We start from the raw sequence: 14357 nt of genomic DNA, 5'->3' as shown, positions 1-14357 counted from the left end.
CAAGAAGAAGGGAGTGAAGAAAGAGAGATAGGCCTCGAGTGGCTCCGGGAAGCTGGCAGAAGCCAGGACTTGCTCTAGAGCTGATTTAAAACAAAATTACAAAACACGTGTGCGATTTCTGCAGGCAGAAGGAAGAGGAGGAGAAGACAGGAAAGTGTTTAAAGGAGCCTGCCCTCTTTGCAGGCACCGGCTTGGACCTGGCCCCACAGTCAAGCAGGTGGCCGGGACCGCTGTCCGCCTGTCCTCGAGCCTCGGGTCCCGCCCACAGTCCCCCCAAGCAGGCGGACACAAGCTCTAGAAACGGGGGGCCGGGGCGGGGGCGGGCGGACTACAACTCCCGGCATACTCCGCGGCGGGCGGGCCGCTGCACCTGCTCAGTGGGGCCGCCCCGGGCGCCTGGGTATTGATTATTCCATTGTGTGGGACGCCTCGGCTCCAGCCAGTGAATGAGGCGGAGGAGTGAGGGCGAGGAGGAGGAGGAGGAGGAGGAGGAGGAGGGCGAGGAGGAGGAGGAGGAGGGCGAGGAGGAGGAGGAGGCAGGGAGCGAGCGAGTGCCCAGGGTGAATCAATGGAAACCCCCTCACGAAGCCGGGAAAACACTTCAGCCGCAGCCAAATAGCATTGATTATTTTCCTTCACTTCCCTCACCGCCGTGAATTTATTTATTTATTTTTTCCATCTCCGTCCCCGACGCCCCGGAGTGAGCGCTGGAGGGAGGGAGGAGGAGGGGAAAAAAAGGAATCAACACATCGGAGAAGTCCCTTCCAAGAGCCACCCCCTCCCCTCCCCGCCTCGCGCTGCTGGGCGGCCGCGGTTCGACTCCCGTCCCTGCTTCCAGCTGAGGTGTAAGTGCATCGATTTCCGATGCTGCTGGGTTGGTTTTTTTTCTCCTCTCCCTCTCTCTTCTTCCCTTCCTTGCTCTTTGGAAGCTTGAGACGGAGGGGAGAGGAGGCGCTCCGAGACTGCCTCTGGAGGGCACGGAGAGGGACGGGAAGGGACTGGGGGAGGGGACCCGGACGGACAGACGGACACACCGAGAGCCTGAGGAGAAGGAGGGACAGGGGTATGGGAGGGAAGGAGAGGGCCTGCGAGCGGGAATGGGGCGAAGAGAGAGATGCCGGGGTGGAGGTAAAGACGGGGAAGGGAAAGGTTTCGAGGCTGGACCAGGAGCCAGCCGGACAGATGGAGGGTAACGAGAGCCTAGACGGGCCGCGCCGAGCTGTGCAGGGAGCGGGGGTCCCGGAGAGAAGGGGAGGCCGGGGAGTGCGGGGGCTCGGAGCTGTCAGTCTGGAGGCGCCTGGGTCTCGGTGGCCCCCCGCCGGCCGCAGGATGGGGGAGGAACGGCGGCTAGCAGTCAGGCAGATGGATGGGCAAGCGCGTTGGGGGGGTGGGAGGGTGGGAGAGGACGTGGATACCCTTAATCTTCGATCTTAGGTTTTGCCAGAAGTTGAGTTGTTTGTTGGTTTGGGGGGTTGGGTTTTGTTTGTTTTGTTTTGTTTTGGAAAGGTGTGAGTAGTAGGTGAGGGGAGGCCTCTACTCCTATTCAAGGTGAAGTGTGTCTCCTGGCCCCCAGCTCTCCATCTGCTCTTGTCTGTCCCTCTCTCTGAATAGCCCTATCAACGAGAACTCGACCACGCGTTTTGCTGCTCCTGTTGCCCCGCTGGTCTCTGTCCATGTGTCCCTACCTCTGGATTTTGCCATTCTGCACCTCATTCATTCTCCCCACCCATCCATCTCCGAGTCTGTCTGTGTGTCACTATCTCCGGATGTGACCTCCTACCCGGGTGATCCTTTCCCTGTGTGTCCCTGTCACTGTGTGTTACACCTTGGCTGCCTGACTGTTCTACCCACCTAGGACTCCATGCCCTTTCCTTCAGGGTCTGAATGGATATCTCTGGCCTTTTCAGGCCGCTTTGGAGTTTGCTTATCAGTCATGACTGATGTTTGTGGTAGTCACTGGTCAGAGGCCTGGAAGAGTGGAGGGATGGAGCAGATGTGTCTCCCCCAAGGATTCGAGTGCCCTTTCAGCATGGCCAGGATGGCCTCCTCTTCCATCTTCACCCAGGGAGCTTTGGAACTTCCTAGCATTGTTGACTGTCCCCTTTGCCATGTGCCTGTGTCCCCCATCAGGACCTCACCTCTGGTCTCCTGTGTGTCATCTGCCTCTCCAGGAGCTTCCCACCACAAACCTCTTCCTCTCTGACTTGGTTTTCCTCCCTTCCCTCACTTTACCATTATATATCATTTCATTTCCCCATTTTGTTTCACCCCCTTTTTTCCCCATCCCTGTCTCCCATGATCTCCTTTGCCTCTTCTTCACCCTTGTTCCCACAATCTGCACTCCTCCTACCGTTTATCCTTGGTCACCCTAAGTTTCTTGTATTCCTTACCTTCTCACCCAGCATTTTAACTGCAGCAGCGAATGTACCAGAGAGCAAAGGGGCTGGGAGAGTTGGGAAGTATGGTTTGTGAAAGCACATAAACAGGCCAAGAAATCAACTTACTGGACTTCCAGGGGCATAGAACCCCTTCATCAGTCAGGGCCATTATGTTCATTCACTGTCAACTTTGATTTTGTAAAGGGACATTCTCTGGGATTCTAAGCTCCACCCTGCTTGGTTGCCCCTTATCTTTCAGTTCATTCTAGACATCTGTGGCTTTTTCTCTACTTTCTAATTCATCTTTTTCCTGGGTCCTCACTCTTTATCATATTTGGATTCAGCATGATTCTTTACGAGGCAGTTTTCATTAGTGTGACGGAAGCTATTGATATCTTATGCAAGGGGCCAGGTTCATTCAGCCTGAAGAATGGGAAAGGTGGATAAAGAGTCTGGAGAGTTTACCTTGTTTTACGCCCATTATTGTTTTTCCAGACTTCAGGAGCTTGAAGGGTAAAAGGAGGAGGTAGATATGGGCAGAAAATGGAAAATTTCAGAGGTGAATAGAGTGACAGAAAGGAAGGGGAGGCCGGGTGCAATAAATGCATGGGGTAGAGAAATGCATGACGTGAGGAACGCGCAAAGGAAGGGATGAAAATACATGTGGAATGGGGGGGCAGGGGAGGAACCAAGGGGTGATTAATGAAAAATTGGGAGAATGAAATAAAACATGAATTAATAGTGATACAGAAGGAGAGAGGGAGAGAAAGGATAGATTATTTCTCAAGAGGAAGGTCATCAGAAAAAGCAATATGAACTGAATAAATACAGTGGTAAAATGGGGGAAAGGAGGAATGGAAGAATAAGATGAGGTGGGAAAAGAGTATGGTACAAAGAAGGGAAATGGAAGGCAAAGGGAGGAGTGCTGAAGCAGATCAGAGCTGCACAGAGCTTGGTAGGGGGAGAGAGGAGAGATGAGATATCAAAGGAAACAAACGCCTCTGGTGTGAGAAGGACACAGCATGATGGATGCAAAGAGAGCACAGCAGGAGGGGCGATTTGGAAAAAAGGCAGAGCAGAAATACCACTGGGCGAAGCCCCAAAAGAGGGAGATGCCAAAGGAGAGGAGAGAGAGCGCAGAGATATCTGGTGAAGAGAAGGAGAGATTTGGCTCGTTCCATTGGCCAAATCCCTCACTACCCCCCCCCCCCCACCGCGAGGCCTTTGCTTTTCAACCCCAAGCCAGGGCAACGTGAGCAAAGACATGAAAAAGTAGAATTCCCATTTACTTCAGCTGATAGGAACTGGAATCTTTCTAGCCCCCTGAGCACCAAAGACCTCCAGCCTCTGATGTCATAAACTGCTGGTGTTGCCTTGGCAACCTGACAGGGGTCCTCCCTCCATGATGTCAGAGCAGCCGGTGTTACCTTAAGACCCATAGAGAAGCAACTTGCTGCTTTGCTGGGGAGCTGCACACATATGGGGCCGGGGCCAGAGTCAAATCTGTAGGATTCCTGCATCTGGTAGCTTGACCTTGCCGTCCTGGAGCTGTTCTTAGCTCCAAATGAAGTCTTGTTTGTGAGCACCTGAGGTTCACTAGAGCCTGCAGGAGCAAGGGAAAGGGACCTCAGGAGACAGGGGCATTGAGGACGGGATGGTGGGACTGAAAAGCAGGAAAGAAGGAAGAGAGCTGGAAATGGCATTTACAGAATGTGAAAGGAGAAGGGCTCTGTGAGCAGGGAGGGGAGTCCCTGAAAATGTAAGATGAACCTTGCTTTGGGTTTAGGAATGGAGCCGGAAGCTGGAAATGCAGATTAGAGGGGATAGGAGCTGTGTGAGAGCTGTGTGAAGCAGGGATACGGAATAGGGAAGGATTCTGAAATGCCAGAGGGCATGGTGGAACTTGGCTGTGGAGGGAGGGGAAGAAAAAGGGGGACTCTGAGAGAAGCTGTCGGGTGAGAGATCCAGGGTGAGTCCTGATGGCCATATGAGCAGGGGCTGCATCTGTCTAGTTTCCCATCGTTTTCCAGGACCTAGCACAATGTCTGTCACACAGAGGATGCTTAATATCTATTGATCAAGAGGTCAAATTAATAGGGAGAGGCTAAGGAAAAGACTTGCCCACCTTCCTTTCACCCTGCCCCTCAGGCCTAAGTCTGCATAAATGGGCAAGCTGGGAAAGCAGACACTGAAGGAAAAGGCTGGAGGGGAGCAACTGTGAGATCTGAGGCAGAGAGAGGAGAGACTGGGTTAGGGGCCCACTTGGAAGCATCCAGGGCTGACTCTAGGGGCTGATCTGGGGAGACTTTGCAGAGATAATGGGAGGAAAACATGAATGAACAGTCTTAGGAGCCCAGAAGGAAGATATGGAGGAGGCTAGAGAAAGGAGGTGGTTTCCAGAAAAGGTTGAGAGTTGTTTCTAAAGATAGAGTCGGAGATTTTGAATTGGAAGTAGCATCCTTACCCCACCCCATTCCCAATCGTGAAACCACAATTGAATCTGCCATATATAAATTAAGTACACACACACACACACACACACACACACACACACACACACGTGCGCACGCACGTGCTGATCACAAAGAGTTCATAAATCAATTCCAGGCCCATCCTAAACACCCTGTCCAAATCCAGACAATTACAAGGAAGTCAGCATTGGCCAAGTGGGCCAAAAGGCAGAAAGAGGCACAGACTTGGATGTAAGAAACCCTGTGAGGGATGGCCTTGACATCTGACTACGCAATGCGTTGCTGGAGTCGAGAGACATAAAGTAAAAGAGGGAGAGGCAGGAGATGCGGAGCTCATCACAGCTCTGAGGTCTGAAGGGCGGGGAGTCTAAACACGGAAGCCATAGAGGAGAAAGATGCACCCAATCAGGAATTATAACTTAACCTGTTCCTGTGGCAAATGGATCAAAGGAATCTAGGAAAGAAGCTCGGGATGAGAGGAAGCGAGCTGGGAGCCCTGGGGGAGAGTCTAGCTATAATAAGAAAGGCCAGGGCAGCTGGAGAAGGGGCCAGTGGGCGGGGGCCTGCAGGGAGGACAGCGGCGGCTGGATGCACTGTCAGCCACCGCCATGGACTTGGGCAGCACATATTTTGCAGCAGGCGACAGGCTGTCGACACGGCGGTCCTTTACCTCACTGTTAGAAACTCATTTCATTGATTTTTCCATCTTTCTTCTCTGGCTTCTCAGTCATCCCACCCCTCACTTTTCTAGAGCCCCTTGCCTCACTGTGGAAAGCCCCAGGGGACTGCCTGCCCACCCGTCCTCCCCCCCGCCAGGCTGGTGAGACAGGGTGAAGGATTTAGAGGTGCCTTTCAGCACCCTGAGGTAATCCCATTGGCTCTCAGTATCCCCCTCTTATAAGCACTTGTGCAGACCAGGGCCTCTGTGTCCAGTTGTCTAGGGTGCCCAGTTAAGGGGTAACAGGGCTGAGATCCACCTGCTCTCCTGTCACCAAGCTGTACCACTGCCGTGCACCTGGAAGAAGACACCTTTTCCTAATCCCTCCCAAGACAGCTCGGCACCCCTCAAAATCTCTCTTTCAAAGTCAAATGAGAGAACAGGAGCTGTCTCTGTATTGGGGCAGGAATATGGTATTACACTGAAGCCAGGGTTCCAGCCTTGGAATCACAGCAGGGCCACCCAGTGGTACAGTGTTGGCACAGGGGCCTGTGAAATTAGAGGGCCATAAGTAGCAAGCACTCTCTGTGGAGAGAAGAGGGCATTCATATGCTGTGTCTGGTCCTCTGTGGCATTTTGATGTGCAGAGTAGGTGGGACAGGGGTGGGTGAAGAAACGTTTACTTCACGTGTGGACATTTCCCTGGTGCCTCCTCCAGTTACAGCCAACTACCCTCAGCCTCTCCCTTTGGGGCTGGCATTGGGCTAAAGGTCAAGAGTCAGTTGCCAATCATTTGGCTTCTCAGTGAAGGAGGGCAGAGGGTGGGACAGGAGTGTTAGGTTGTGTTTCCCTGAGGAACTGATGGGGTAAACGCCATTTCCATCCTCAGATTTTTCACTTCTTGTTTTGTTGGTGATGCACCCCTACCCCACCCCAGCCCCCAGTCTCAAGCCCAAGGCCCTCTGGCCCACCCTCCTTTTTCTCTGGTCTTGGCAAGGTTGTTTCTCTGGGGCCCAGTGTGTCTTGAGTCTCAGGTGTCTGAGTCTAGATTCTGCTGCTTGCTTTGACTCGTGTGCCTGTCACGCCCCCCCATCACAGTTGTCTTCCTTTCTATCCAGCCATTTCCACGTTCTGTACCACTTTTCCTGCTTGGACCACAAACTGCTCCTTCCTCCCATCCCCAGCTTCATCAGGCTATGTGGTTTTCAAAACCTAGAGATAAATCCCGGTGATTTAGGGAAAGGAGTGTGCTTGAGGTTAGGAAGAGGGAAGACCAAGATACTGGTTCAGGATGGACGGGGCAGGGAGGAGTGGGAAAAGCGGCAGCAGGCTGAATAGGACGAGAAAGAGGGAGTCAAAGGTAAAAACCATGTGACTTGGAGCCGGGAGAGAGGTGGAGAGAAGGCCACGGTTTAAATGAAAAAGGAAGGAAGGCGGTAGGCTGAGGCTGCGAGGACTAAGAAACGGAAGAGAAAAAACCCGGAGCCTGACCCCCTGCAGAGAAATGACGGCCGAGAGGAGGAGGGAGGCCGAGCGGTTGCGGAAGAGGCTTAAGGCGGAAAAGGCAGGCGGCCGGCTCAGCCTCCGCGTCAGTCCTGAGTTCAAGCCGTGCCGGCTTTGACCCGTGTGGGAGGAACTGAAGTGGCAAATTAACGACGATAATGAAGTCACTGCACCTTGTTTGTCTTTGCTGGTTTCCCCTTGAGATTTGTCCTTTGGCCAGACGGGGCACCGTGGGGGAGGGGAGGGCCAGCAGCAGGGAAGGGCGGGGGAGGGGCGCGGAGAAGAGGGCGCGGAGGACAGACGGACCCGGGGAAAAAAGAGGGAGGGGGATGAGGAAAGGAGAGAGGAAGCCAGGAATGGAGGAGAGGAGGGACGGGGGACGAGGGAAGAGGAGGGCAGGGGAGAGAGGCGCGGAAAGACGGGAAGGGAAGAGAACAATGGGGAACGGGAGAGGGAAGCCTGGAAGGAGGAGCAGAGGACCGGGAGGGAGAGGAGCGGTGGCACGGGGAAATGGCGAGCCGGAGGGAAAGGACGTGGCCGGGGTGCGGGAGCTGCAGCTGGCGGGGCCGGGGGCGGGGCCTCATCTCCATCTCTAACGGCTGTGAAATGAGGTTAGCTCCATTAGAGGCGGTGAGAGTGTAACGAGATCACACTCATTAGGGCTGGGCCATCCCAGTAATTACCACCACCCCAAACACGCCCGCGCCAGCCGGGCCACCGAGCACAAACAGGCACGCCAGGCACGTGGCAGCACACCCGCACAGGACACCACTTCCCGCTGAACGGGAAGCCCAGGGCCCACGCGGGTGTAACCGAGAGCCTCGCGGAGACCCTTCACTAACCCCGAAGAGGTGCCGGGACAGGGCTACACCCAGGCCCTCAGCCACACACACAATAAAAAGCAATAAACATACACGTACACCCGAACTCGGGGAATAAGACACGTGGACGCGCAATTATCGTTTCCATTTATTGATCACATGCAAAGTGCCCGTCTCAGTAATGATCGTCTCAACGGGCACAACTCCAGGAGGAACTATTCCCCATTCTATTTATGAAGCAACAAGCTTTAAGCAACCCACCCGAGGACATTTACATCATAGGGAATAGAACTAGAATTTGATTCCAGGTGTCTGACCTTAAAGGCTATGTTTTAAAATAATACCATACCATTTTTTCTGAAGTTCATATGCTATTAAGAATACACATGTGTAGACTTCCAACTTTCAGAGAGGTTATCAGAAATCTGATACCCACCACAACCCCGCCCCCAGCAGAGAGACAGACAGAGAGAGAGAGAGAGAGAGAGAGAGAGAGAGACACACACACACACACACACGCACACACACACACAGAATGGCCAGGGCCCGTGCATAGACTGCAATGCGAATAGCGCCCCCTGGAGTCGCACAAAGCAGTGGCCTGTTCTGGCCCATCTTAACACTAACAACTGGGAGAAGGCCATCTAACACTTTCAAGCTCAAAGGAGAGCATGACAGCACATATGCTCAAAGCAACACACATAAGAGCAGAGTAACACACTCAGACTCAAGGATCTCATTCAGAATGCTTACCAGCCAGAGCTCAGAAGCTTACAAATTAACTTGAGAGCAGAGCACTGGGGTCAGGCTACCTGAGGCCAATCTCAACTCTATTTTCCAAGTGTTAGACCTTAAAAATTACATAACCCATCTAACTCTGTTTCTATGTTTGTAAAATGGGAATGAGTAGCTGTATGTATTTTATCAGATTGTAGTGGAGGATTAGGTGACGTGATGCTTCCAGAGGGCTCAGCACAGTGCCTGACACAAGGTAAACATTTAAAGATACTATTATTATTATTATTAGTTGTTGTTGTTGTTTTAATAGTATTTAAACAGAGTCATTACTATCACAAGGGTTCATGCAGAATGAGAGAACCAGAAGGATTTATTTATATACACAGCCACTTACAATGGTATCCTTCCAAGTAATTCTAGAAGAATCGCACGTAATTCTTTTCAAGCTCAGGGAGATCAAAGATCTTCCGCAGAGGTCCCCCATGCCAGGATCAGATAGGATCCTGAATCTAAGTTCAAGGGCACAGCTCCCTGTCCCCTGGCTCTGGAGTGCTCATACAGAAGAAGGGTTCAGAGCTGGCTTTGCGTGGTTATCTAAGCCTGGGTCTCTCCAGTGCACCTACAAGATCACACAGCTCCACACTGCTGTCCTAACACTTGTGGCATCATTGAGGGAGATGCACTGGCAAGAGGCTCCCCTCCTCTCCACAACATCCTCTCCTCCAGCAGCAGACATACTGCAGCACATCTCAACAAAGCCACACAAATGTGGATAGATGTTCTCTGGTTGTGGTTTTAATGCACAGCTTCCCTTTTAGCCCTGTCTACTCCCTCCCACCCCCATCTTCTTCCTCTCAGCCTCTCCTTTCTCCTCACACCCCACCCAGTTCCCCACCCACCCACCTTAAGCATCTCGCTTGCTCCATCCCTCTCACTGGGGACAGGCCACCTGCCCAATCTGCTGCCAAAACTGGGAGCCCTCAACGAGATTCAAGATTCTCCAAGATTCGGTATTTACATGTACAGATCGAGATCCAGCTCCCGTTCCTTCCCTCCCTCTCCCTCCCTTCTTCCTCTGTCCTCTTCTCTGCCTTGGCTGTCTTTCTTTACCCTCTATGATACTCCTTTTCCTGCCTGTCTCATTTCCTGCCATTCTTATTTTCTCTCTTTAGGACAAAAATTCTCTTGCACAAAGTAAACACTCCCCAAGTATTGGGGTGCCAGGGAGATGTCTAGGAGAGATAGGTAGAATTAAAATGGAGGAATAGGAGTACCTTTTTTTGTTTTCTTTTTAAATATACAAGGTAAGCTTTAGAGACAGAGGAAGTGATAGTTTTAATGCAAGGAGAGGCCATAATAGTTCTGATGCAAGTGTGAGCCTGGGCAAAGCTTCCAGTCTCTGGTTTGGGATAATGGGATGTCTCTAAACACAGCAATCAAGAGGGCCTGGTGAGAAATGAGGTCTGCTGCTGGGCAGACTAGATTTAAATGCTGCCCGCCAAAGAATCTGCCCTCAGTCGAGAAGGGCAGAGATGAGAGGATGAGTCCAGGTCAAGAAGGGGCAAGACAGAAGGAAAGCGTCAGCCTAGCTGCACACACCTCGCTCCCCTCTTGGGGTGGCGAGGGCGGAGAGCCAGAGAGAAGGAAAGAAACTGACCTGATAGACACCAGTATGGGCACTTTTCACATGTTACCTGTACTAGTCTTCACAACAGCTGGGTAAGGACAGCGGTGGCAGCTATGTGATCTTGTAGGTGTACTGGAGAGACCCAGGCTCAGATAACAGCACAAAGCCAGCTGTAAACCCTTGTCCTGTAAGAGCACTTGGGAGTGAGGGCCAGGGAGTTTCCAGGTGAGAAAACAGAGTGGATAAGTAACTTACCAAGGCTGTACAGCTGGTGAGTGGCGGGGAGCCAGGACTGAACCTGGGTCTAAGTGAATCCATAGCCCATGTTCTTCCACTGCCTTAGAAAAGAAATCTCACCTGGTTAGAGTTTATTTGCTGTTGGTACCGACTGGTCCCCCTAATGTGGGCACACACACTCCATCTTTCCTGCTTCTCTTCCCCTCCCCTCTGTGGCTGCCTCTTAAAAGCAACAGGTTGAAACCAAAAGGGGAGAAGGGCAGGGCAAAGTTAGTGTGGAAGAGGGCAGGCTGGAGGCAGGGATTTCAGAGAGAAGAAAGAAAAGGTCCCTAAAATGGGCTCCAAGGAAAGAGGATAGATGGAACAATTAGAAAAGTGAAAGGCAAAAATGTCTGGAGGGCTGGGACTTGGAAATCACTGTACGCAAATTGTAAGCAAATGTGCCAGTGCCCTCTGGCCGACTTTGCTGGGGAAGACTTTGCCCTGTCGTTGGGTTTGAAGAAAAGAAAGGAGAGGGGTTTTTGTTTTTTATTTTAAGGAGGGGAGCTGGGAGGAGAAAGCCAGTCTGTCCCTGCGGGCCTGTCCTCTCCTCGGTGATGTTCCCTCCATAACCACTAGGGGGCAGTCGTGTCACTTTTCCACTCCAGCTCTGCCAGAGGTGGGAGGGGGCTCCAGCCCAGGGGAGTCCTGGTCTTGCTGGGGCTCCAGCTCCAGAGGAAGTGCCCCTGGCCAGCTTTGCCTCCAGTTCTACAGGCCCCACGGCCTGGCGCCTCCTCTGTGAGGGGCACATTCTTCCTTTGCTCAGGCCTCACTTCTTTGGTCCTTCCTTTGCCCTAGCTCCTTTGGCTCCTGTAATTCTCGGGTTCTGAAGTCTCAGAGTGTTGTCTTTTGCGGTCTCAGAGCCCGCCTTTGCAGCTTTCCACTTCACATCCAAGCCTTTCTGTCCCTCTCATAACGTCGTTCTTTGTAGCTCTCTGGGTCCTACTGTCTGTCCTGAAGCCTCCTGGTTCCCTGGCGTCTTCCTGTTCTAAGTACGGTACATTTCAAGAAGTAGGAATTCTTGTCCAGCTACTTACAGGGTGCTTTTCTGCCCACCTCCCATGGAAGAATATCTCAGTTCAGGGATTATGTTGATGGGGCAACAAGTCCCTAGCTGAGCTTTGAAAGAAGTAGCACTGCCATCCTTTCCTTCTCTCCTTGAGGAATAGCAAGGGACCTGGGTCTGGACAGAGGAAGAGGGCAATACCCCCCAAAAATCTCTTCTGTTTCCCCATAGCTTTCTCTCCATTTTCCCTTTCGCCTCACGCTGTGAGGGAAGGAAGCATTAGGGAGGGTGATGGAATGAAGGGGCAGCAAGGGAGCTCTGGAGGCTGAGGGCCATTTTGGAGCTAGATGATTCATCTTAGGGGATGACTACACCCTCAGAACTCTCCACCCTCCCCTGGCTCCAGGCCTGCCTCCTCCCATCCCCCTCGGTGGCAGCAGCCTTGTAATTTAAAGCTCTTTCTGTCGCCTCTAATGTGATCCTCTCGTTTTATTGACTCTCTCTGCCGTCTGTGGCGCCCCTTCACATCAATCTCCGCTCTAATCACACAGCCACCACTGCCTGCTCTGTCTCCCCTAACCCCTCTCCTCGCGGGCCCCCGGCCCTCGCCTCTACCCAGGTCCTTCCTTTTGACTATCCCCCCACCTCCACCCTACACCCGATCCGCCCTCTTCCTCCTTCCCTCCTCCACACGCAGGAATGCCAGGGCCTTTAAGGGCTTGCCTTCTCCCTTTCCCCACGTCTAAGGTGTACCCTGAGGGAGAGGAGATGCCCTTAAGGAAAGCCTGGAACCACAGGAAGAATGACAGTGGTCTGAGGGAGAATAAGACTCTGGGCCTGGTCGTGGTGCGTGGGAACCTGTCTCCAGAAAGAGATGAAAACTGAGGTCAAGGTAGGAAGGGCAGAGAAAGGGACACAGATTCAGAGAGGGACAGAAGAAAAGACTGAGGCGGAGGAAAATGGAAGGAAGGGGGGAAAGTGAAAAAATAATTGCTGCAGTTCCACGTTTGTAATAAATAGTGGGTGATGGGAGACGTACAGAGAAGAGGGGAGGGGAGTTGGTGGCAGTGGGGGGAGCGGGAAGAGAGGCACTGAGGCAGAGATAAATTTGCAATGGAAATTCTTTCCTGTAGAGGGGGAGGGGAGGGGGAGGGGGGAAAGAGATTTGCAATTTTAAACAGCTTCAGACCTACCCTCCCTCCGCTGATCCAGGTCTCACCCACTAGCTAGCCCAAAGCTAAGCCCCTTTGGTTTCTAGCTAGGAATCAGCTGTCTTTTTTCCAGTCCTGGGAAGTAAAAGCTTTGGAGAGAGGATTTGGGGCTTAGGTCTTCCTAGCCCTCCTCTGCAGTTTGATCTACAGTTGTGATTCGGGAGCCAGAGAGAAGTTGCTGACGGATGTGAGGTGGGCCAGCACGGGGAGAGCACCCACCAGGTTCAGCCCTCAGTGTCAGGGCCCAGGAGGGGCCGCTCTTGCCCGGTCTCAGTTCTTCCTACCAGGTGAGCCCCCATTATGGGGGTGACAGTGGAATGTCAGGCCCTCACACTCCAGCACGTTTCTCCCCACTTCCCCCGGCACCCCAAGGATTCCATAGGAAGAATACCTTTATCCCACAACTTCAGGGCTTCTGCTTTCTGGTTATGTAAGATAACTGCCCCCCCCCGCCCCGCCCCCCGTCCCGCCCCCCGTCCAATTCCTTTACTTCCCTGTTAGTTCTCCACCCACCTCGGCCCAGGTGCTGATTTGCATTTTCATTAGCATGCAGAGCCAGCCCCTCGCGGAGCGCCTTAATGGCTCCTCCTCCTTCGACTTCACGCCTGGCTGGCCCCCCAGGAGGAGGAGGGAAGTGGGAATGGGGGCCTCCAGGCTGAGTGCGGCCAGACCAAGGACCCATGCCAAATCAGGGAATCTGAAGGTGAGGGTTAGAGGCTGCCCAAGGCGGGAGAGGCCACACCACTTCCTGGCAGCACTCTGGCCTCAGCGCTAAAGGTTTAATCGTTCGATATCTGCTGATAATTGAGACCTGAAGAGGAGTCAGGCCACCTGGGACACTGGGAGAAGCACGGGATGGTGAGGCATGGGGGAATTGGTGAGTTTGAGGGGAGACCAAGGTAAAAAAGCGGGTGGGGCTCGGTAATCCTCGTCAGCTGGAGGCAGCTCGGGAATCCTGACTTCTAGACTTCGGGAGGCTCATTTCGCCAGTACTGTGTCTGCGGGGCAGTCCGGGTAGATGGAGGAGCCCAGGCCACAGCTTTGGGGTCCAGCTCTGTGCCCGCCAGTCCTTTTCTAGTCTCACCGCCTTGGAGCCGTGTGACAATCAGCAGCTAATTCAGCCTCTCTTTCTTGGGTGCCTCACCCATAAAATAAGGTCGTCGTGAGATTAAATGAGATAATGGATTAAAGCAGTTAACACAGTGCCAGGACCACGCTATATGTACCTTAATATTACTACTGTTACTTTTTTTAATCCCTGGGGAGGAGGAGGGGTGCGGCTCATCTCACACAAGCCATTGTATTTCAATTGGCCAGAAGCTCTTCCACCTGTGATGAGAGATGGCTATGGAACGCATCTGAGAGCAGCATGGTGTCTGCAGGCCAGAGGAAAGTCACTGTGGCCTCTCTGGCAAGAGGACCTTGACTTTGGGAAGCTAACTCTTCAGGGTATGGAAAATCTGAGGGTCTTTCCCAGAGCTGATTTATTCAACAGACATGTATGGGTATGTGGCAGGCATCTTTCTCGGTACCAATGATAGGGCAACCAATAAAGCGGAGTTCCTGCGCCCATGGAACTTAGTTTCTAGAAGGGAGAAATAAGGAAACCAGGAAATATCAGGTAGTGATGAATCGCTGAAGAAAATACCCCTCCCCACCCCCCATCCC

General features: G+C 52.7%; 1 protein-coding gene across 3 annotated transcripts in view; it reads left to right on the top strand.

The window, feature by feature from the left end:
• Nucleotides 1-408: 408 nt before the first annotated feature.
• Nucleotides 409-14357, top strand: part of ZFHX2 (zinc finger homeobox 2) — a 28197-nt gene continuing 14248 nt past the window's right edge. Inside the window, exon 1 of one of the 3 annotated variants that reach the window (XM_049706968.1) lies at nt 409-845. The gene's annotated coding sequence lies outside the window, so the exon portion shown is untranslated. Of the gene's footprint in view, nt 846-7433; nt 12371-12620; nt 14139-14357 lie in introns of those variants that run through there. The other 2 variants (XM_033411601.2, XM_049706970.1) reach the window with 2 other exon arrangements.

This window comes from Orcinus orca, chromosome 2, assembly GCF_937001465.1.
Source record: "Orcinus orca chromosome 2, mOrcOrc1.1, whole genome shotgun sequence".
NCBI classification, from domain to species: domain Eukaryota; kingdom Metazoa; phylum Chordata; class Mammalia; order Artiodactyla; family Delphinidae; genus Orcinus; species Orcinus orca.
The sequence above is the reverse complement of the archived record's forward strand: the minus strand, read 5'-3'. Positions and strand labels throughout refer to the sequence as shown.